The sequence below is a fragment of the Odocoileus virginianus genome, chromosome X (genome assembly GCF_023699985.2).
Source record: "Odocoileus virginianus isolate 20LAN1187 ecotype Illinois chromosome X, Ovbor_1.2, whole genome shotgun sequence".
NCBI lineage: Eukaryota > Metazoa > Chordata > Mammalia > Artiodactyla > Cervidae > Odocoileus > Odocoileus virginianus.
The window spans coordinates 24970154-24992992 of NC_069708.1; the positions used below are offsets into that span (position 1 = coordinate 24970154).

Below are 22839 nucleotides of genomic sequence, written 5' to 3' on the forward strand. Positions count from 1 at the left end.
GCAGGGCAAAGGCTAAGAGTTTGGCCAAGAGAATGCACTAGTCATAGCAAACACCCTCTTCCAACAACACAAGAGAAGACTCTACACATGGACATCCCCAGATGGTCAACACCGAAATCAGACTGATTATATTCCTTGCAGCCAAAGATAGAGAATCTCTATACAGTCAGGAAAAACAAGACCGGGATCTGACTGTGGCTCAAATCATGAACTCCTTAGTGCCAAATTCAGACTTGAAGAAAGTAGGGAAAACCACTAGACCATTCAGGTATGACCTAAATCAAATCCCTTATGACTATACAGTGGAAGTGAGAAATAGATTTAAGGGACTAGATCTGATAGACAGAGTGCTTGATGAACTATGGACGGAGGTTCGTGATATTGTACAGGAGACAGGGATCAAGACCATCCCCATGGAAAAGAAATGCAAAACGGTAAAATGGTTTTCTGAGGAGGCCTTACAAATAGCTGTGAAAAGAAGAGAAGTGAAAAGCAAAGGAGAAAAAGAAACATATTCCCATTTGAATGCAGAGTTCCAAAGAATGAACAGGAGAGATAAGAAAGCCTTCCTCAACGATCAATGCAAGAGGAAAACAACAGAATGGGAAAGACTAGAGATCTCTTCAAGAAAATTAGAGATACCAAGGGAACATTTCATGCAAAGATGGGTTCGATAAAGGACAGAAATGGTATGGACCTAAAAGAAGCAGAAGGTATTAAGAAGAGGCAGCAAGAATACACAGAAGAACTGTACAAGAAAGATCTTCACGACCCAGAAAATCATGATGGTGTGATCACTCACCTAGAGCCAGACATCCTGGTATGTGAAGTCAAGTGGGCCTTAGAAAGCATCACTATGAACAAAGCTAGTGGAGGTGACAGAATTCCAGTTGAGCTATTTCAAATCCTTAAAGATGACACTGTGAAAGTGCTGCACTCAATATGCCAGCAAATTTGGAAAACTCAGCAGTGGCCACAGGACTGGAAAATTTCCAGTTTCATTCCAGTCCCAAAGAAAGGCAATCCCAAAGAATGCTCAAACTACCTCACAATTGCTCGCATCTCACATGCTAGTAAAGTAATGCTCAAAATTCTCCAAGCCAGGCTTCAGCAATATGTAAACCGTGAACTTCCAGATGTTCAAGCTAGTTATAGAAAAGGAATAGGAACAAGAGATCAAATTGCCAACTTCCACTGGATCATCGAAAAAGCAAGAGTTCCAGAAAAACGTCTATTTCTGCTTTATAGATAATGCCAAAGCCTTCGACTGTGTGGATCACAATAAACTGTGGAACATTCTGAAGGAGATGGGAATACCAGACCACCTGACCTGCCTCTTGAGAAACCTGTATGCAGGTCAGGAAGCAACAGTTAGAACTGGACATGGAACAACAGACTGATTCCAAATAGGAAAAGGAGTATGTCAAGGCTGTATATTGTCACCCTGCTTATTTAACTTATATGCAGAGTACATCATGAGAAACACTGGGCTGGAAGAAGCACAAGCTGGAATCAAGATTGCCAGGAGAAATATCAGTAACCTCAGATATGCAGATGACACCACCATTAGGGCAGAAAGTGAAGAGGAACTGAAAAGCCTCTTGATGAAAGTGAAAGAGGAGAGTGAAAAAGTTGGCTTAAAGCTCAACATTCAGAAAACTAAGATCATGGCATCTGGTCCCATCACTTCATGGGAAATAGATGGGGAGACAGTAGAAACAGTGTCAGACTTTATTTTTGGGGGGGCTCCAGAATCACTGCAGTTGGTGATTGCTGCCATGAAATTAAAAGACACTTACTCCTTGGAAGGAAATTTGTGACCAACCTAGATAGCATATTAAAAAGCAGAGACATTACTTTGCCAACAAAGGTCTACCTAGTCAAAGCTATATTTTTTCCAGTGGTCATGTATGGATGTGAGAGTTGCACTGTGAAGAAAGCTGAGCACCGAAGAATTTATGTTTTTGAACCATGGTGTTGGAGAAGACTCTTTAGAGTCCATTGGACTGCAAGGAAATCCAACCAGTCCATCGTAGAGGAGATCAGTCCTGGGTGTTCATTGGAAGGACTGATGCTGAAACTCATACTCCAATACTTTGGCCACTTCATGCGAACAGTTGACTCATTGGAAAAGACCGTGATGCTGGGAGGGATTGGGGGCAGGAGGAGAAGGGGACGACAGTGGATGAGATGGCTGGATGGCACCAACGACTCGATGGACATGGGTTTGAGTAAACTCCGGGAGTTGGTGATGGAGAGACCTGGCATGCTGCGATTCATGGGGTCACAAAGAGTTGGACGCGACTGAGCGACTGAACTGAACTGAACTGATAGGACTTCAGTAAGTGGTCAGTTTAGAGGAAGCTACTGAAAATATAACAGAAGGAATGCAGTCACACTGATTGAATATTTTAATTTTTTTGCATTAATACTTGCCACACCATTCATATTGAGATTGCCTTAGTTGAAGTTCTTATAATTTCTCACTTGTATTATCTGCAACCATCTCCTAACTGGTCTTCTTGTTTCCAGTATTCCATTCGTTCAAAACACATCTCTATAAGGAGTTCTCAGAGAAGAGAATTGTGGTCTCATGGAGGTTCCTGAGATAATTTTAGGGTGTCCATTCTTCCCTGGTGTCTCAGTTGATGAAGGATCTGCCTGAAATGCAGGAGACCCAGGTTCAGTCTTTGGGTCGAGAAGAAGGGAATGGCAACCCACTCCAGTATTCTTGCCTAGAGACGTCCATGGACAGAGGAGCCTGGCAGGCTACTTTCCATGGGTCAAAAAGAGTAGGACATGACTGAGTGATTAACACCTTCACTTTCACTTTGAGGTCAAAACTATTTTCATAATCATACTAAGTTTTTAGTATTTTTGTATGAAAGTCATTTACCTTTTTCATTGTGTGGATATTTGCATGGCTGGCACCTTAGCATGCATAAGAATTTCATTAAATTAAGTGGTCACTAGATTCTTCACAACCACTAACTCCCAGAAAAAAATAAGACATTTTCACTTTTAAAATGTCCTTGATTAAGCAGCAAAAATATTAATTTTTTAAAACCTCAATCCTAGAGTATGTAACTTTCTAATATTCTATGTGATAAAATGGAAATTAAAAATAAAACAAATACAACAAAATATGATGGTTGTCTCAGGGAAAGCACTTGTGAATGGTGGGCTGAACTAGCTGCTTTTTTCATAGAACATAATTTTTAATTGACAGGGCAACTGAGAGATATACTATGCTTAGTCAGACGGGTATTTGGCAAATATTTTCTTTAAAATGAATGATGTGAACTTGTCACTTTAAGGAAAACAAGTGACAATATTTGTTGTCAATGATGACATTTGACTTTTCAAGTAAAAATTGGAATTTTAGAAAAAAATTTTATCTTCCACCATGAGCTTGAGAGTTTCCCACAACATTTTTTATAAGATCAATGGTATTATTAACACAGTCTTTTATTTTTTTTCTATTTTAATTTGCTTTATTATTAATAGTTAAGAGATTTGAATTTTCTTTGCATGAACTACTATTAGTATTTTTTTCTCATTTTTCTATTAGGTTGGTAGTCTTAATTTTCTTTTTTTTAAGAGTTGAGGAAATTTTTTTTCCCCCATTTATTTGTATTAGTTGGAGGCTAATTACTTTACAACATTGCAGTGGTTTTTGTCATACATTGAAATGAATTAGCCATGGATTTACATGTATACCCCATCCCAGTCCCCCCTCCCACCTCCCTCTCCACCCCATCCCTCTGGGTCTTCCCAGTGCACCAGGCCCGAGCACTTGTCTCATGCATCCAACCTGGGCTGGTGATCTGTTTCACTCTAGATATACATGTTTCGATGCTGTTCTCTTGAAACATCCCACCCTCGCCTTCTCCCACAGAGTCCACAAGTCTGTTCTATACATCTGAGTCTCTTTTTCTGTTTTGCATATAGGGTTATTGTTACCATCTTTCTAAATTCCATATATATGTGTTAATATACTGTAATGGTCTTTATCTTTCTGGCTTACTTCGCTCTGTATAATGGGCTCCAGTTTCATCCATCTCATTAGAACTGATTAAAATGAATTCTTTTTAATGGCTGAGTAATATTCCATGGTGTATATGTACCACAGCTTCCTCATCCATTCGTCTGCTGATGGGCATCTAGGTTGCTTCCATGTCCTGGCTATTATAAACAGTGCTGCGATGAACATTGGGGTGCACGTGTCTCTTTCAGTTAACACAGTCTTTTAGAATTAGTGTATAATGAAATGTACATGCAGGATTTGTGTTAATAAGTGTACTAAAAGTTTTCCAAATGACCAAGACGTGGTGCTCCAAAATCATTCCTGGGTAAATTATTCATTCAAAGTGCAATACAGATCAATGGATTGCAATGTCATAGAATATGCAAAGTTCATTAAGATAGTTTTTGGATCCACATTGTAACTAAAGTTTAAAAAACTATACTTGTGGAGTTTTGGTATAGCATTTTAACAGTCTACAGTCCATAGGGTCACAAAGCGCTGGACACAACGGAGCATGCATGCACAAAGATTATCCACATACCTGAGTGAGGCCAGATTTTCTTTATTTCCTTCAAATAAAATCACATCATAATAGACTAAATGCAGAAACAGCCACTAGAATCTGGCTGTCTTCTACTAAACCATAGAAAAAGAGTTTCAGGGAAAATCTGAAATGATACCATTCTTCTCAATGTGTTTTATTTTTGGAAAATATATGCAGCTTTTGCACGGAAAAGGAAGCCGTAAACAAAACAAAAAGACAGCCCTCAGAATGGGAGAAAATATTTGCAAATGAAGCAACTGACAAGGGATTAATCTCTAAAACATAAAAATAGCTCATGCAGCTCAATATGAAAAACAACAACAACAAATAACCCAATCCAATCATCTCACACCTGGCAGAGTGGCTATCATAAAAAAATCTACCAACTATAAAAGTTTGAGAGGGCGTGGAGAAAAGGAAATCTTCCTATTAATATATTGTTGGTAGGAATGAAGAGAATATTATGGAGGTTCCTTAAAAAGCTAACAATACAGCATTATTCATATGAGCCAGCAATCTCACTCCTGGGCATAAACTGGAGAAAACCATAATTCAAAAAGATACATACTCTGAAATTTATCAGAAATGTATACTTGTCTAATATTCCTTTCTATGAATCCTTTTTTATCATTATGGCTTACAACAATTTAGTAAATTATATTTTTAAGTAGATTAAAAAAAAGATATATACACCCCAGTGTTCATTGAATCACTATTTACAATAGCCAAGACATGGAAGCAACCTAAATGTACATTAAACAGAGGAATGGATAAAGAAGATGTGGTACATATATACAGTGGAATATTACTCAAGTCATTTAAAATAATGAAATAATACCATTTACAGCAACATGGGTGGGCTTAGAGATTGTCATACTGAGTGAAGTAAAACAAAAACAAACATCATAGGATATCACTTACATGCAGAATCTAAAAAATTGGTACAAATCAGCTTATTTATAAAATAGAAGTGAGTTACAGATGTAGAAAACACTTATAGTCACCAGGAGGTAAGAGAAGGAAGGATAAATTGGGATGTTGGGATTGACATATGCACACTACTATACATAAAATACTAATAATAACCTGCTGTATAGCACAGAGAACTCTCTACTCAATACTTAGTAATGGCCTATATGGGAAAAGAATCTGGAAAAGAATCTGTAAAAGAGTGGATATATGTATCTGCATAACAGAGTCACTTTGCTGTACACCTGAAACTAACACAACATTGTCAATCAACTATATTACAATAAAGTTTTTTAAAATGAAACAAGAAAACATATTTTTAAATAAAAATATGTTAATATATATTGGTTTAGTATTGTTTTTATTGGAGTATAATTGTATTATTATTTTTTCAATGAAGCAATAAAATTTTTTAAATTTCCCAGTTTTAATTTGCAATATGGTAAACATTAATAGATATCTCCCACAACATCAAAGCTTCTTTGAAGTCCTCAGTAATTTTTAAGATTATAAATGATACTGAGATCAAAACATTTGAGAACAATTCCCCTATACTACCCATGTCATCTACCTGGTTCTTAAGCTTTAATGGCCTTCAAGAATTCAAGACCCTTTATAAACAGACCTAAAGCTTCCTTTTATGTCTCATTTTGTGCCACTCCCCTCCATGCATTGCTTTCCACACATCAGCTGCATCTGTATCAGGTAACTTGCTAGTCCTTCCATTTGCCATTCTCATTCTTACCTCCATGCCTAGGACATCTAGCCAATTTGAACATCATATTTCTCTGGGTCTCCCTTCCCTATTTGGCAGATTTATTGATCTCTTCTTACTTTCTCCAATGTACATAACTGTCTTTTTCCTCATTTTTGCAAATAACAAAACTGAAATCCATAGAAAAGAAGGAGACATCTAAGTTCCACAGCAAGTGAGTGGCAGAGCTAGAGCCTAAATTCCCACCATTCTTTTCATACTTTTCTTCATGGAAGCTGCTACAGAGAGCAGAAAGTATTGAAGGCTCTGGAGAAAAGGATAATTAAGTTAAGTTGAGCTTTAAAAAAGTCTGGGTTGGAACATTCTTAAAGGAAGTAGCCCTTGACTTTGGCCTTGTCTAAGAGCAATGAATCTTTAACCATGTTGACACAGATGAAAAGCAACTCATAGGACATATTCTTATCCTTTTTAGCTTCTTCAGTTCTATCCACACCGTCCAGTCATTATCCTTAAATGAAATGTCTGAGGGGCTTGCAGGCACTCAGGAGGCCATCTGAAAAGTACTGCTCCCATCTGAAGAAGACTAATTGAACTGATGTTCTGTTACCACTGCCTGTTACACACACTGCCCTTATTTGGCTCCCTAGGCTTGGATAAAAAACACTAGGAGAGGCCTAAGTGTGTGCATGCTCAGTAGCTTCAGTCATATCCAACTCTTTGAGACCCTATGGACTATAGCCTGCTAAGACTCCTCTGTCTATAGGATTCTCCAGAATACTGGCGTGGGTTACCATGTCCTTCTCCAGGAGGTGAAGCCTAAAGCAATATTTGGAATTTGGTGAAAAATGTAATTGCCTGTTTCAGAGAATTTTGCTTTTCCCATAATATTTCCAAATGGCATATAATGAGAATATTCTATTTGGGTAAAATTTGTTTTAAAAGCTTTTGTTAACTGTCAAGAGATAGTTTCTGTGAGGCCTCCAAATGAAACTAACGCTAAAGAATGCTGCTTGTTCTATAGCAACTGGCTAGTTAGGAAAGGCTACTCCAGGGACAGGAATCTAAAGGATGTTAATGAAAATTAATTTGGTGTCTGGATGTCTTGAAGACACTGTCCTATGGTAAAGCTTCTAGGGTGGAGTTGATTTGGTCAGTTTAACCCATTTAATTGGGGTACATTTGGGCCATACCTTGTGCAAAGAGCTTGAAATACAGAGTTGAATAAAACTAAGCTCATACCCCTGAAAAGTTTATATTCTCTTCAGGAAATCAGGCAAAAATACATAGTATACATAGTATAATACATAGTATTATCAGCACTAAAATCAGTATGATTGGAGAAGGAGTGACTATAATGAAATGGAAAAGGCTTTTTTTCAATACTGAAATGAAAGCGAAAGTGGCTCAGTCATGTCCAACTCTTTGTGACCCCACAGACTATACAATCCATGGAATTCTCCAGGCCAGAATACTGGAGTGGGTAATCTTTCCCTTCTCCAGGGGATCTTCCCAACCCAGGGATCAAACCCAGGTCTCCCGTATTGCAGGCAGATTTTTTACCAGCAATGAAGGAAGCCCAAGAATACTGGAGTGGGTAGCCTATCCCTTCTCCAGGGGATCTTCCTGACCCAGGAATAGAACCGGGGTCTCCTGCATTGCAGGCAGATTCTTTACTAACTGAGCTATCAGGGAAAGACTCATGAAATAAAGCCCATTATATTTTTATAATGAAATGGAGAAGGAGTGACTATAATGAAATGAAGAAGGTGAGCAGGACCTTAAGATGAACAGGAATTCATTGGTTCACAAAATATCATTACAGTTTTAGGGAACCAAATATGAAAGGAATGGAGGTAGGAAAGCTGAGCTTACTTAGTAGTTATTCTTTGGCTGTCATCTGCCACCTCCAGATCCATTCTCTGCCATTATCTTCCCTCCTCTGTGTTCCAAGAGGCTAATCTTATGATTGTATTAACTTGTCTGATGTCTTCTGGCTGGGTTTGGCTAACAAGAGGCACTGACAGGTCAAGAGTGGGAGGAGAAGAGGTCTTGCTATTTCTTCCTCACTACTTTACTGCTCTAGTTCTCATTTCTGACACTGTCTGGAATTTTTCCTGATTATAGTTCCTACTAGGAATTTCTTCACAGCTCCAGCTCTCTCTAGGTGCTGGTAATACTTTCCCATTTATTTACTCCTCCAGTTTAAAAGTGTAATGGCTTCCTGTCATTCTTAGACCTTGAATGCTTCACCATGTCTTGTTGATACCACTAACCCTGCCCACAGTTTTGAAAATTATCAATTTAATTCCTGCAGGACCATTGCAAATGTAACTGAGAACATTCACAGGTCCAGTTTTCACAGAATTTAAAGTGTGTGACTGGGGAAAACAGGAAGAAGATGAGGCAGAGTCTACATGGCAGAGTCTTGTATGACTCTTTTCATGAAAGACTTTGTGAGTAGGTCATGAAGAGCCTTTATGAACCAACTTTGTTCTCAACTGGGAACTCCTGAAGTTTGTTGATTTGTTACACAGATGAGACCAGAATTAAGATCTACAATTTACTGAATATTTTACGTGTGCCAGACATTTTATCTTTATTATCTCATTGAATCTTCACAACTCTTAAAGGTGAGCACTTATTGATCTCAATTTTACAAGTGAAAAAACTAAGTCTCAGAAAAGAGAAATAACTTGCCTACTAGATTGCTAATGAGTAGGAAAGGAAGATTTGAACATGTGCCTGCCTAAGTCTAGCATTTGGGTGCTTCACTAGACCAAGTTGGATGATAAATTAGTCTATATGACCTTTAGAGTGTCTTTCAGCTCTACAACTTCATACTCTATGGGATAAGAAAGGTATCTCCACCTAGGTTCATTGGTCCATCCATTAACTAAAGGTGCTGGTGGTACCTTGCGGGGTACATGCAGGAGTGTGAATGAGACTTCTTGGTTGGGCACAATGCCTTCATTTCCTGCAAATATCTCTCTGCTGGCCATGTCTTCCCCATGTCTGTGCATAAACAGAACCATATAGCTAAATAATTCTGATAGAATTCTGTCTTTAGAAATGCCAGTTATATCAGCTCTTCTGGTGGAAATATAGCACTCCAGCAGAAGTGAATGCCACCTATAGTGCTAACCAGTGTTTGCTTAGTTTAACTCTGGCACAGTCTAAGTTGATGTGGCTATTGAGTTTGGATATTAAATCAGTCTAGTATCAAGTCTTAGGAAAATGAAAAGAAGAATCAACTTGGAATACCTACTCTGGGCTGAACACTTTCCATTTATTCCTTACTACAACCCTGAAAGGCATGTGCCATCATCCTCATGTTACAGGTGAGGAAACTAAGGTTTAGGGGAAATGATTTCCCAGGGTGTAAAGTAGCTAAGATGTGTCGGAATAAGCATTGGAATTCAGAAGGTACTTGACTTTTAAAGCCAATATTTTTCCTACTGTATTACATGAGCAGTACAAAATACTGGTTAAAACAGATCACCAGCCCAGGTTGGATGCATGGGACAAGTGTTCGGGCCTGGTGCACCAGGAAGACCCAGAGGGACCGGGTGGAGAGGGAGGTGGGAGGGGGGATTGGGGTGGGGAATACATGTAAATCCATGGCTGATTCACGTTAATGTATGACAAAAAACACTACAATATTGTAAAGTAATTAGCCTCCAACTAATAAAAAAATAAATGGGAAAAAAAACCCCTCAGAATTGAAAACTTGGTTTTGAATCCTGGTTCCTTCACTTCTTAGCTATATGACCATGAGCAAGTCATGTATAACCTTTCTGTGTCTCAATAGTATCTGCCTCATAGTATTGTTGTAGGATTAAATGTATTAATATTGTAAAGCACTGAGAATGTCTGACACAGAGTCAATGTCATATATTTTTAAAATATGGAGCCATTTCTATTCCTTTAAAATCTCTTGATTCTTCCATTCTTGGGCCTGGAGAAGCAAAGAAAAGAAAAGAAAGGAACTAGATCAGGAGGCAGACTCTCCCAGAAGGAAATCAGCTTTTTCTCCTAAACCTGGAGAAAGACTAAGGTTAATAGCTGAACTAGAGAGAACCAATCTGTAAAGCTTGAGAGAAAGTATGTGGTTTCTCTGTCTTGTGAATTTTTGTGCCCACCCTCCCTTGTTCCCTCACTGCAGCTTGATATTGCTTAGCTAGCTCTCTCTGACCTCCATTTTACCTTCATATCTGGAAATGGCTGCTGAGATGATGGCAAGAATAGAGATAGTCATCTGGAGGATTGGAACTTTGTAGATTATGAAAGCAGGGCTTGAGAATCATAACACTATCTGGCTCAAAAATACCCCAGAAACTTACATATGTTTCAGATTCCTTCACACTAGAGTCAAATTAGCAAGGGAAGAAATTTCCATGGCCATACCTTCTTGACCCAGAACTGATAAAGGTATATATCATTCATAGATGTGTATATGTCTATGGATACCTTAGGGTTTTCTGGAAATCTGGGGTGGTAAGGGAGGAAAGTATGATCTCCACTTACCACTGAAAACCCTTCTGTGAGTAGGGTAAAGCTGATGATCACTAGGGAGACTCTCACTGCCTTGTACAGGTATGATTTCCATCATTATAGTCTGGGTATTGGTTATTACCCTTTGCTCAGTCAAGGATCATGCACTTCTGAATATGATTTGTGGAGCTTCTTTATTCTCTAAGGCTGCCACCAACATAATGCTTCTGACTGATTGAATGCACACCTAAATGCCCATTAGTTGCATTGCAAAGGAAGAAAAGTACTATTTCTTGTGTTAGACACACCTGGGGGCAAATCCTAGGACCACCAATTAATATCTGTGTGATCTAAGGTAAGTTTTTAAACTTAGAGCCTCAGTTCTCTCACATCTAAAATTAAGATAATACTATCTTTCCCTTGACTGTTTTGAGGAGTACATAAAAAAGTGTAAAAGTTTTAGCAGAGGGCCTTTCTCTCCCCCATTGCCCAATTCTTTCTCTCAGCTCCCAATCAGCATCCTAAAATTTTCAGGGCTTTGAAAATGTAAGTTAATTCTATAAATTCAAAGCCCATCCTTCCCACGAACTAAGCTCCATAATCTCTTCTCATTTAGAATTGCTAAGGCTATAAGCTGTAGAATGACCATCTAGTCCTTACATGGATCTGAGGCACACTCATTAATGCTTCAGTTATCCCCATGATTATTTCACCTCCTTGGGGCTATTGAATGTGGTTGATATGGCCACATCTAGTGGTGTCTCTCACATCTTAATCAGAGATTTATGTATTTGTTACAATTTTCTGGCAGATGGTTATAAAGTATTTTGAGCAAGGGGTGCTTTTGCCTAATTCACACAGTCTCCATATAAGCTATAAGTGGTCCTTCACCTTTCCTACCACAACTTGCTTCAGGTACTGGCCACAATCTTATTTACTCTTCCTTGCTCCACCTCCAGCATCGCAGCAAAAGCAATGAAAAGTTCTTTCTTGAAAACAGGTTCAACACTAGGTACTGGAGTCTTCTGTGTTAGAGAATGTTTTAGTAATGAAAATATGTTTTGTATAGGCTTAGGAGTCCATTCCTATCTAGACTTTTACCTTTTGCTCTCTATGAAACTTTGAGCAAGTAACAATCTTTCTGTATTTCAAGTCTTTATAGATAAAATGGAACTAAAATGAGGTGGTTAAAAGGTTCAAATGAGACAATGTATAGAAAATATATGCAATGTGCCTGTCCAATTGTAGTACATTTTTTAACCCAATTACCACCCTAACTCTTTTGCCAGATCTACTGGGAAGGCTCAAGGATTCAGGCCTCTCCCAGCTATGTTTGACACACAAATGTTGAACAAGTTTATTTCCTTCCCTTGGTCCCAGGGGACACCCAGTTCCATTATGGGGCTTGTTTCAACTCCCCAGGCTCTGAATTCTAGAAGGACACATTATGCAAAGGTTCTGGATCAGATTCTTATAAACTGTTTACTTGTGGTCAGGACTAAGTCCGTTTTCTGCTTTGTCACAGTGGAACCAGTTTGGCTACTTAGCTGCCTGTTTCTTTCCCAGAGCTCTTCAAATTCATTGAAAGAATCTTTACACCCATATCCAAAGGTATTTTGTGATGCCTTATTCACTTCAGGGAAAATAATGTGATTTTTTGCTGGATATGAACGTACCCTGGACAGCCAAGAGGCAAGATTAATTTCTAATTAAGTGTGAAATCAACCAGCAGCAGGATAGTGCTTTTCTTCTATATCTCCTTCAAGACCTACCCACTTGCTCACTGAAGACATTTGAGGAAACACAATAAACATTATTGTAATGACAATAAGAGTAAAAAAATGTAGAGGAACAGAGAATAAGGAGTGTGGGAAAAACAGCTGCTCCCCAGAAGAGTATCAGGCATCTTCATGAGGGTGAAGGTACCTAAGCCACATAACCATAAGTTTAATGGCCATAGGAGGAAGAAGTCTCTATTCCTCAAGTCATAGGAATGCTTCAGTAATGCTTCATAGACCTGACTGTTGGAAACTGCACAGGCCAGAGTAGTGGGCCTCGAGTATTTACAAGAAACTCTGGCATAAGAGAATAAGTATTTGGGGGAAACTGAACCATGCATGAGGACAGGTTCCACAGGGTGATGGGAATCAGGGTAGCTAGGTATAGGGCCAATGAACATGACTGTTTCCAGACAATCATTTCACTATACTGAAGAATTCAAGAATCAAGTGATAGATAGTTAACATTTGGGAAGATTTTGAATGGCAGAGCATGGTCCACTAGACTTGAATAGGTATAGAGAAGAATCCATTCTTACATAGCAACTAAGGCAGCCACTGCTATTGTTGTTGCTGCTGCTGCTACTAATACCACCACTGGTTAATATTAATTGAGCATTATTTAAGGGCCAACCATGGTTATTTTGGTAAAGTAACTTGCCAGTCGTGATTGAGGCATGAATACGGATAATGGAATTTGAGTTCCTTTCAGGGGGTTTAGAGGCCAGGGCTAGCAAAGGAGACATGGAGAATAGAGGATCTCAACTTCTACTGAGTCCTTCTAGATCTCAAGCTCAGAAAGGAGACAGAATTCTGAGTATTAAGGGATGGTAGCAGGGGTGGAGAAGAGGTGAGTGACAGGACTGAGGTTGTCCATACCCTACCTGCCTTCACATCATGATAGCTCTGGAAATTACAGTAGAGCAGCACCTGCCAGCATCATGGTACCTAGATGGAAATAACTGAGGAAGTAGAAAGAAGAGGAATAAATCCGGGGCTGACAATACGAGTGGAAACTTAGTTCCCACAGTCTTGTCAAATGCTGGGAAATGTAAGGTATAGTGAAAGTCGTTGTGTAGCCCTGTTCTCCAGAATCAGGAAAACTCTTTGTTGCAGCCTTAATTCAGGCACTTTTTGGGGGCATGCTCAGGGCCTGGGGCTTCAAGAAATGGGCCTCATAGAGTTTCAGAGGAAATGATACAACTTGAATGCAAACCACAAGAGGGAGGCCCACCTGTCTCATGGGGAATCAGTGGAAATATTACTCTGCAGAGGGTATTCCTGGGGCTGACCCATCTTTTTTTAAAAAATAATTTATTTTAATTGGAGAATAATTACTTTACAATATTGTGATGGTTTTGCTATACATTGACATGAATCAGCCATGGGTACACATGTGTACCCCCATCCTGAAGCCTGCTCCCACCTCCCTCCCCACCCCATCCCTCTGGGTTATCCCGGAGCACTGGTTTTGAGTGCCCTGCTTCATGAATGGAACTTGGAACTGGTCATCTATTTTACATATGGTAATATATACATTTCAATGCTATTCTCTCAAATTATCCTACCATTGCTTTCTCCCACAGAATTCAAAAGTTTATTCTTTATATCTTTGTCTCTTTTGCTGCCTTGCATGTAGTAACGGTCCATCTTAAAAAAAAAACAACATTATTTTTGCTGTACTGGGTATTTGTTTCTGCAAAGGTTTTTCCCTAGTTGTGGTAAGCAGAGACAACTCTCTAGCTGCAGTACACAGGCCTCTCATTGTGGTGGCCGCTCTTGTTGTGAAGCACAGGCTATAGTGAGTGCAGCCTTTAGTAGCTGTGGTGCATGGGCTCAGTAGTTGTGGCTCCCAGGCTCTAGAGCACAGGCTCAGTAGTTGTGGTGCACAGGCTTAGTTGATCTGTGGCATGTAGGATCTTCCCAGATCAGGGGTTGAGCCCATGTCTCCTGCATTTGCAGGTGATTTCTTTACCACTGAGCTATCAGGGAAGTCCCTGGACCAACCCATCTAGACCCAACCTACCTGGACTGACACGCTCCTTTCCTTCCAGGCTCTGAGAAAATGTTGGGCACCTTCACTTTGCACTCCATTGGCCCCATGTGTGCATGCATGCTCATTTGCTTCAGTTGTGTCCAATTCTTTGTGACCCTATGGACTGTAGCCTGCCAGGCTCCTCTGTCCATGGGATTCTCCAGGCAAGAATACTGGAGTGGGTTGCCATACCCTCCTCCAGGGATCTTCCTGGCCCAGGGATTGAACCTGCATCTACTGCACTGCAGGAAGATTCTTTACTGTTGGGCCAATGGGAAAGCCCCCCACTGACCCCATAAAACACAGCAAGTCTCTGACTCCTTCAGGATATTCAGCTGTGCTGACTTGGGTTATCAGAATGCCAGGGCTCTGAGGGCAAGCTTAGAGCATCAAAGGTGCAAGGGACATTGATTTGACTTTTATGTCTCCTCTAGGAGAATTGGGAATGGTCTCAGTTTGTGGGCTTCCCAGGTGGCGCTAGTGGTAAAGAAACCACCTGCCACTGCAGGAGACGTAAGTGATGTGGGTTTGATCCTGGGTTGGGAAGATTCCCTGGAGGAGGGCATGGCAACCTGTTCCAGTATTCTTGCCTGGAGAATCCCATGGACAGAGGAGCCTGACAGGCTACAGTCCATAGGGTTGCATAGAGTCGGACTTGAGTGAAGCAACTTAGCACACATGCACAAAATCTGAATTTGAATCCTGAAGTCACCCTTTTCTGGCTGAGGGAATGTGGGGAAATTATGTAACTATTCTGTTCCTCAGTTTTCTCACCTGTAAAATGAGGCTAATGCCAGTACTTACCTCATAGGAATATTATCTGGACAAATTTAGTAAACTCATGCAAAGCACTAAGACTCACATTTGGCATATAGCAGATGGTGGCTCACACAGTAACGAATCTGCCTGCAATGCAGGAGACATGCATTGGGTTAGGAAGATCCCTTAGAGAAGCAAATGACTCACCACTTCAGTATTCTTGCCTGAAGAATTCCATGGACAAAGGAGCATGATGGGCTACTAAGTTTGTCATCGTTTTTTACAGCAGCAATAGAAAATTAATACAGTGGTTTTGTGCCTCACTTTGTATGTGTCAAATGAGGGCTTAATACCTTGTCTTACCTACTTTATGGGTCTGAGAACAAAATGATGGACCTAAGTGTGCTCTGCAGAGTTACAAGTTATAAAGTTGTTAGGATATTCTCCAGTAGGGAAAATATTGATCTGTTTTGAAACAACTGTATTAAAGCAATTAAAAGCTTACAGCTCCTGACATTTCTCAGGAGAAGTGCTGAGGGTTTGGAGGACTGCTTCTCTCCTAGAGAACTAGTGCAGCATAGCTGAAATCAGAAAACCTAGGTACAAGTCTATTTCCTATCTGTGTGACCTTGGGCAAGTAAGTTACGTTATCTCTCTGAGCCTCAATAAAGAAATGAGTGTGAACATGTGATGGAAGCAAAGTATTCAGATGGAAGGCATATTCATCCTTCCCAGTGTGTGCCTTACTGCTGGAAGCAGATATCTTGATTCTGGTAAACTAGTCACCCAAAGAAAGCAGAGTTGAAAGACCCTTGGGGTGGTACACTGAGCACCTGTTTTCTGCCATTGGCTTTGGCATGTGACCTTAGATCAGTTCCTTCTCCTCTCTGTTTCTCCATTTTTAAGAGGTTAGATTATAACTAGTTGTTTTCAGCTAATGAGCATCAGAATCACCTGGAGAGATACAAGCTGGAGGATGAGCAAGAGTCTTCTCTTTTTTACAAGTCTCTCCTACCCCCAATAAACTACCCCCCAAATCCCACATTAGAGGAATTTTATTAAATTTTGTTAAGTATGCCCTATTCAGGATATAAGAGTTGATTTCCAAGTATGTGGTTTGAAGCAGCTGGTTCCCAAAATATGGGTGCCTTGGTTATACATTAATTAAAATACTTGCCAATTTCAAATCAGTTAACTAGAGTCATGCTTCTCCCAGTTTCTTGCAATTTCCATTAATGTAGCTTTGTCATGACTGTGGTATTTCCTCTCAGAATACTCCTTCTCATGTGAACTAAGATACTAATCTCTAGGCAGACAAAACCCAGTAGAATTGTCCATGCTTTCATTACAAGGTTGACTGTAGTTAAAATCCACAGTTGAGAATAACTGAATGTCAAAACTGAAAATACCTTTTGAGACTACCTGGTTTAAAGGGAGACAATTTAGGGGAGACTTGCTCAGCATTACAGACAGGCAGCAAGGAGTGAGTCTGGACCCCCAACACTCCTGAATGAACTCTTTACAATACTCCATGCTGCCTTTCTATTGCTTTTAATGCTCAGAGATTTGAAACTCAGATAACTTTCAGTCTTAAGGTGGTTTCACTATTCTTGGAAGTAGAAAAACTTCATTTATATTTCATCAAAGTATAAGACCATGTACAAAGCAATGTAAGAAGCAGGCAGCTATGGACACAAACTTTGTAAACATTTCCAACATACCAGATTGGTTTTCTCTACCATTTTTGGTCTTTACCTCACCAAGATATCTACTTCCTCAACCTATTTTGGCTTACAGTCTGTGCTTCTCAAATTTTAATGTGCATAGTTATCTCCTGGATATCTTATTAAAATACAAATTTTGATTTCAGATGTCTGGGATGGGGCCCAGGAATCTGTATTTCTCATAAGCTCCCAGGTAATACTGATGCTGAGGCTGATTATGGACCATATTTTGAGTAGCAAGACTTGCAGATGTTGTTAGTCTCATTTCTAAACATCATCTCCATTTACTGTCAGAATTCCTTTACCACTTGGAGTAGTGTGCTATATTAGAAACAGGAATGCTCCTGTGGCTTTTAGTGCTGGGTTTTTAATCAGTCCCTAACTGTATGACATTGGGCAAATTATTTCTCATCTTCCTGAGTCTCAAGTTTTCTTATCTGTAGAACGGGGCTGTCATTTTCACACAGTGATGTTGTGAGGCCTTAAGGAATAACTGGACTTGGTGCAAAATAGACTGTAGATGGAGATCCCTGGGTACAAACAGATTCTGGGCCCTATATTTCCTTAGAAATACAGAAGACAATAGGAACAATGATTGGATCATGCATAATATGCTCAAAGATTGTTTCCATGACAAAACTGCAGATAGAGGCCATTAATACTGGACAGTCTGTATACTTTATTAAAAGTCATGTGAATGTACTCCAGGATTTAATTCTTTTTCTTCTGATGTTACATATGTATTTCATAAAGGCATCTTTCTAGGATCTATTAATGTCCTTGGTATCAAATGATTCTTTTCCTTATGAAAATGGAGGCTTTTCTTCATCAAAAACATCTCTTCAAGGTATCTTGCTTTTCTCTGCATTTTTTAAATGCTTCTGAAGCTTTTTCTGGGATTGTAATGTGTCAAGGCCATTAGAGGCAGGTACATTAAACATAGTATCATTGATCTACATTCTCTCAAAAGCAATTTTTTCTAGTCACAGAAGCACTTTTTTGTTACTTTATTTATTCTAGTTATTACAGAATTAAAGAACTTCTTGAAAAGGAAAGGATTCTTTCGTACAATAGCAACTTATTTTAGAAATAGTCTACATAACACCACTTATTACTCAACTTGGATGCTGAATTTTGCCCCTCAGTGGCTGGACAATATCCCTCATATTTTTTAAACAAAAAATTCAATAATATTTTTTATTCTAAATCATTTCTTAACTTTTGCTGTCATCACAGAAAACCCTTAATAGGGATTTGATCCCAAGGCATCAAGTATTGCAGAAGCACCAAGATCGTTTCATCTTCTCAAACTACATGTGTGGATACCACCAGTCTCAGGGTGACACTGCACATGCTAGAACTTTGGGGAAGTAACAGACATATAGAAGGGCCTTTTTTTCTTTGAAAAGCAGCTAAGCCAAGGATTTGACAACTACCAACAAAAAATAAATCCTTTGTGTCACAAGGTAAAAGCAAATGATCCTTTTTAAAACCTTAACAAATGGTCATACTGAATGGGAGGAGGAAACATAACAGAAATCGCTTTCAGCCCAGTTTTTTCTTCCCCAGTAAATTGGACCTGCATTCCCTCCTTCCCCTCAAATGCTTGCCTTTTAATATTTTGTTAATCAGGCAAGAGTCAGAGAATCAAGTCAGCTCCAGTAATATGGCCTTTATATTACAAAAGGAAAACAACATGGGATGCAGAATCAGAGAGACCTGGATTAGAATAACAGTTCTGTTTACTTGTGTGACCTTGCGCCAGTTATTTTAGCCTGCTGGGCCATAAATCCTTTACCTGAAAGATGAGGATAGCACCCACTTGTATGATTGTTGTAGGGCTAAAGGATTTAATATATATGAAGCACCTAGCACTTAGTAGGTGCTTAATAAATGCTATCACTGTCAGTTCAAGTTCATCCATTGCCAGTTTCTCTAGCCTGCTGACTGAGGTATGCAGATAATTTCCTATAATTGACACACTACAATTATCAACCCTTTGCCATAGCCTCTTCTGAATGACTATCCATCAACCCCAAGTCAAGTCAATCTCATTTCACAGAAGCTTTTTCTCTTTAAATCAAAGAACAAAAGGGTAGATGCTGAGGTTCATTCTTTGTAGTTCTTTGAGTATAGCCCAGGGCAGGAACAGTCACTGCTCTTGGCTTCCAGCCAGACTGGTGGTCCCAACTCTTTAGACCAGGTTCTTGATCTGTGTCCCAGGAAACACATAGCAATCTCACAGCCACATTTTGGGGACACATATTCCACTGGAATTGTGGTATCTTTCTCTGGTTCTCGGACTTCCCTTGTGGCTCAGCTGGTAAAGAATCCGCTTGCAATGCAGGAGACCTGGGTTCAATCCCTGGGTTGGGAAGATCCCCTGGAGAAGGGAAAGGCTAGCCATTCTAGTATTCTGGCCTGGAGAATTCCATGGACTACAGTCCATGGGGTCGCAAACAGTTGGACACAACTGAGTGACTTTCACTTTCTCTGGTTCCCAATAATCTCTCAATATTTGTGGTGGAATACAAATTTCCCCCCAAGGAAACCACAGTGAAACCATGTCTCTAATATCTTCAAAAGTACCAAGGCTCGAATGGACACTGCTTCTGTGGCTAAAATCTGCATACCTGCTTGGTTTAGTTAGTCATCTAATGGGACAGAGCAGAGAGTCCGCAGCTGTGAGATTAGGGCTCAATGAGTATTTCCTGACTGAGTCCACCAGGCCTCACAGAGATTCTGTTTGGGGGTGAGCAGCAGGTAGAATGGTGGCCACTTGGCTTGCTTGCTTCTGGTTTCTTAGCAACTTGGCCTTTGAGACTGGGTAGAGCTGAGAGTTCAATATGGCCACTTGGGCACACCTTCATTAAGAATGTTGTCAAATTTCTACTAAATTACTTCCACAAAGGCTCTCAGTGTGTTTATGTCAGATAACATGTCACTAACTCATCAATAAGCCATATTTAGAGTTAAATCTTGAAAGTAGCTATTGCCTTTCAGTAACACTGTTCCAAAGGCATCTCAGAGTTGGTTACTGCATGCATGCATTCTCTTCTCATCACCTCCTCTCGCCTCCTCTTTTCTCCATGTCTATGCTTCTTCTTGGTACTATTGTAAGTGCACTAGCAGGGCCTTGCTAGAAGAGTCTAGTAGGAAAGTCCTTTCTCTCATACTGGACCACATTATATTGGGTTGATCAAAAAGTTCATTTGGGTTTTTCTGTACCATCATATGGAAAAACCTGAATGAATTTTTGGCCAACCCAATAATTACACAGATCCTAAAGACAGGCTATCTTAAAACCTACCCTTAAATCAAGGCACCTGTGTGGAAACAAGTGGTGACACTTTTTTCAGCAGCTTCTCTTCAACAAATAGGAATCAGAAATGTCTACTTGTCAGATTTCTGACTCAATTCACTAATTAATTGTGTTTTAGTTCCTTTCCAATGATTGAAACATCAAATGAGGAAGACCGGGAGCTTAGTTCTGGAAGTCCCACTTGGTGGCAAGTATATGTGGCTCAAGAAAGAGGGTAAAAGTCAAACTATCAAAATGGTGGCCCCTAAAGCTACCAGTCATGAGGTCCTTTGCTTGGTAAGCATGGTATAATTGAAAGAACCTTGGATCTTGTTTAGGCACGGCTGCTAACTTGCCCTGCCTGAGTTTACCCAATAGTAAACTAAGCAGTTTGACTAAATAATACTAAAAGCCCTTTCTAATCAATTATTTTAGGAATTGTAAAAAGAGTCAAAATTTTGTCTCAAGGGCTGCGGTTCTTAATCTTTATTATGTCACAGGTCCAATTTGAAATTCACTAGAATGTTATGGACCATTTCCTCAGAAAAGACACATTGTTGTGGAAGTCTGCATACCATTTCAGAGGCTTTATGAAGTTCCTGAGTCCATAGATACTGGGTTAAGAACTGTTTCTTTCAGATGATAAAAGAGCTTATCTTCAAAAAGCAAACATGAAACAACAGTGACAACTACCTGGCCTTTTTATCCATTTTAACAATTTTCCCCAGCATTTGATCCCAAAATGGAACTCCTACAGAACACACACAGTCTGCCTTTAAAAAAAAAAAAAAAAAAAGAACTGTTTTAAGCTTTTGTTTCTTTCTGATTGCTTGGAAAGGAAGCTGTTAGGACAAAGCAGGAAGAAGAATAATTCAAACAGACATAGGCTTTGACATGCAAAACATGCTTTGCAGATTTGTCCTAAGTGGCTGTATGCAAAAGCAGGAAGGCCACCTTCCTGAGTCCACATTGGAGGGATTGTAGAGGTGTCACTCATTCTGTCTGGCCCATAGGAGCAGATGCATTCTTGGCAATGTAGTACCATGCCAGAGCTCCAAACTGGCACTAGGGTCCATATCTTCAGTAAGAGACATGGTAAGAGCCTCCGAAGTTCAGCAAATATTCCTACTCCCCTACTTCCAGGGTAAGCAATGGCCCCAACTCAAGTAACTTTTAGTTCAGGGTAAGACTTCTAAGATCAATCTTTAGCCCCAAATCTTTCAGAGATAGATGGCCTTTTGAGGAGGCAGGAAGTTCAGAGAACAGTTGAAAACTGAGCTCCTCTCTTCAACTCAGGTCAGTGGATAGCTTGGTTTCTGCAGTCTGGCTTGAGGGAGTTCAGCCATTCACAGTCTTATAGGAGCTCTAGATAGACCTTCTAGGGGAATGAAGACAGAATACAAAGGAGAAATAAACGTGTATAGGACATGTGCCCCTTATTTTATAGCCTCCCAGAGCCTGAAGGTGCAGGGACAGGAAGAATCTGCTCTTCAGCACACAAGGATTTGAAGAAGACCCTTCTAGAACCTGGAAAGGGTCCCCTGAGGCCAAGGATTTTACAACCTGAAAGGGAAAGAAGAGAGTAAGGAATTAGCTATGATTGGTTAAGCACTTAATAGCCACTGGGCAGTAGGGCCTCTCGTGGTAGGTAGCAAATCTGCTCAGCAACAGCAGCTGGCTAGGAAAAAGCCCTTATAACTCAGATTCCATAGACCAGTCCCAATATGGTGCTATAATCAGGGCTGGAAACCCTGTGTCTTTAGCTTGAACTCTAATCCTCAAAAAGTCTATAAGGGATATAGAAGCCTGATATCTCTGAGATTACCCCCCGCCCCTTGCAGAATGGTCACTGCCTCTATGGCCCTACAATAACTCCAGATTTCCTTTAACTGGGACTTTACCTTCATGAGAGCTGATAAGAAAAAGCTTATCTACCCACAGACCTCTGAGGACTGGCAGTGATAGGAATAAAAGGAAGGAAGGGGAGTACATGGAAAGCTCTGCTCCAGATACTTGGATCTTGTTTATGCATGTATTGGTTTATAGCATGCCAACAATCTGATTGTCAATCAGAACTTCTAGGCAGAGAAAGAAATTTCCATGATCTCCATGGCTCTGGTGATCTTAGTAAGTTATGTATCCCCTGTGAACCTCAGTTTCTTTATATGTTTAGTGAAAGTACATATTATCTTCCTTATTTCTGACATTTGATATGGACTAAATGAGTTAATGGATGTGAAAGTGCTTTGCATTTGACACATATAAAGAACTACGGATGAAGGTTCAAGGAGTATGAAATAGTGATTTGGGCTGAAGGAATGAAATCCCTCTACAAATACTAAGGTAGACTCTTGGGACCTACCAAAGTATCAAATGAGTGTTTACTGATATTCTTACAGACCCAAAGGATGTCAGAATTAAAAGGTTCCAAACATTTCATTTTACATATTAGGAAATTGAGGCCCAGGAAAGGAAATGTAATTGCCCCACATATCA

At 39.8% G+C, this 22839-nt stretch overlaps 1 protein-coding gene across 7 annotated transcripts in view; it reads right to left on the minus strand.

The window, feature by feature from the left end:
* Positions 1 to 2388: 2388 nt before the first annotated feature.
* OPHN1 (oligophrenin 1) overlaps positions 2389 to 22839 on the minus strand; it is a 623734-nt gene continuing 603283 nt past the window's right edge. For 6 of the 7 annotated variants that reach the window (XM_070461913.1, XM_070461912.1, XM_070461911.1 and 3 more), the window contains one exon: positions 17702 to 21906. The gene's annotated coding sequence lies outside the window, so the exon portion shown is untranslated. Of the gene's footprint in view, positions 2662 to 17701; positions 21907 to 22839 lie in introns of those variants that run through there. The other variant, XM_070461909.1, reaches the window with a different exon arrangement.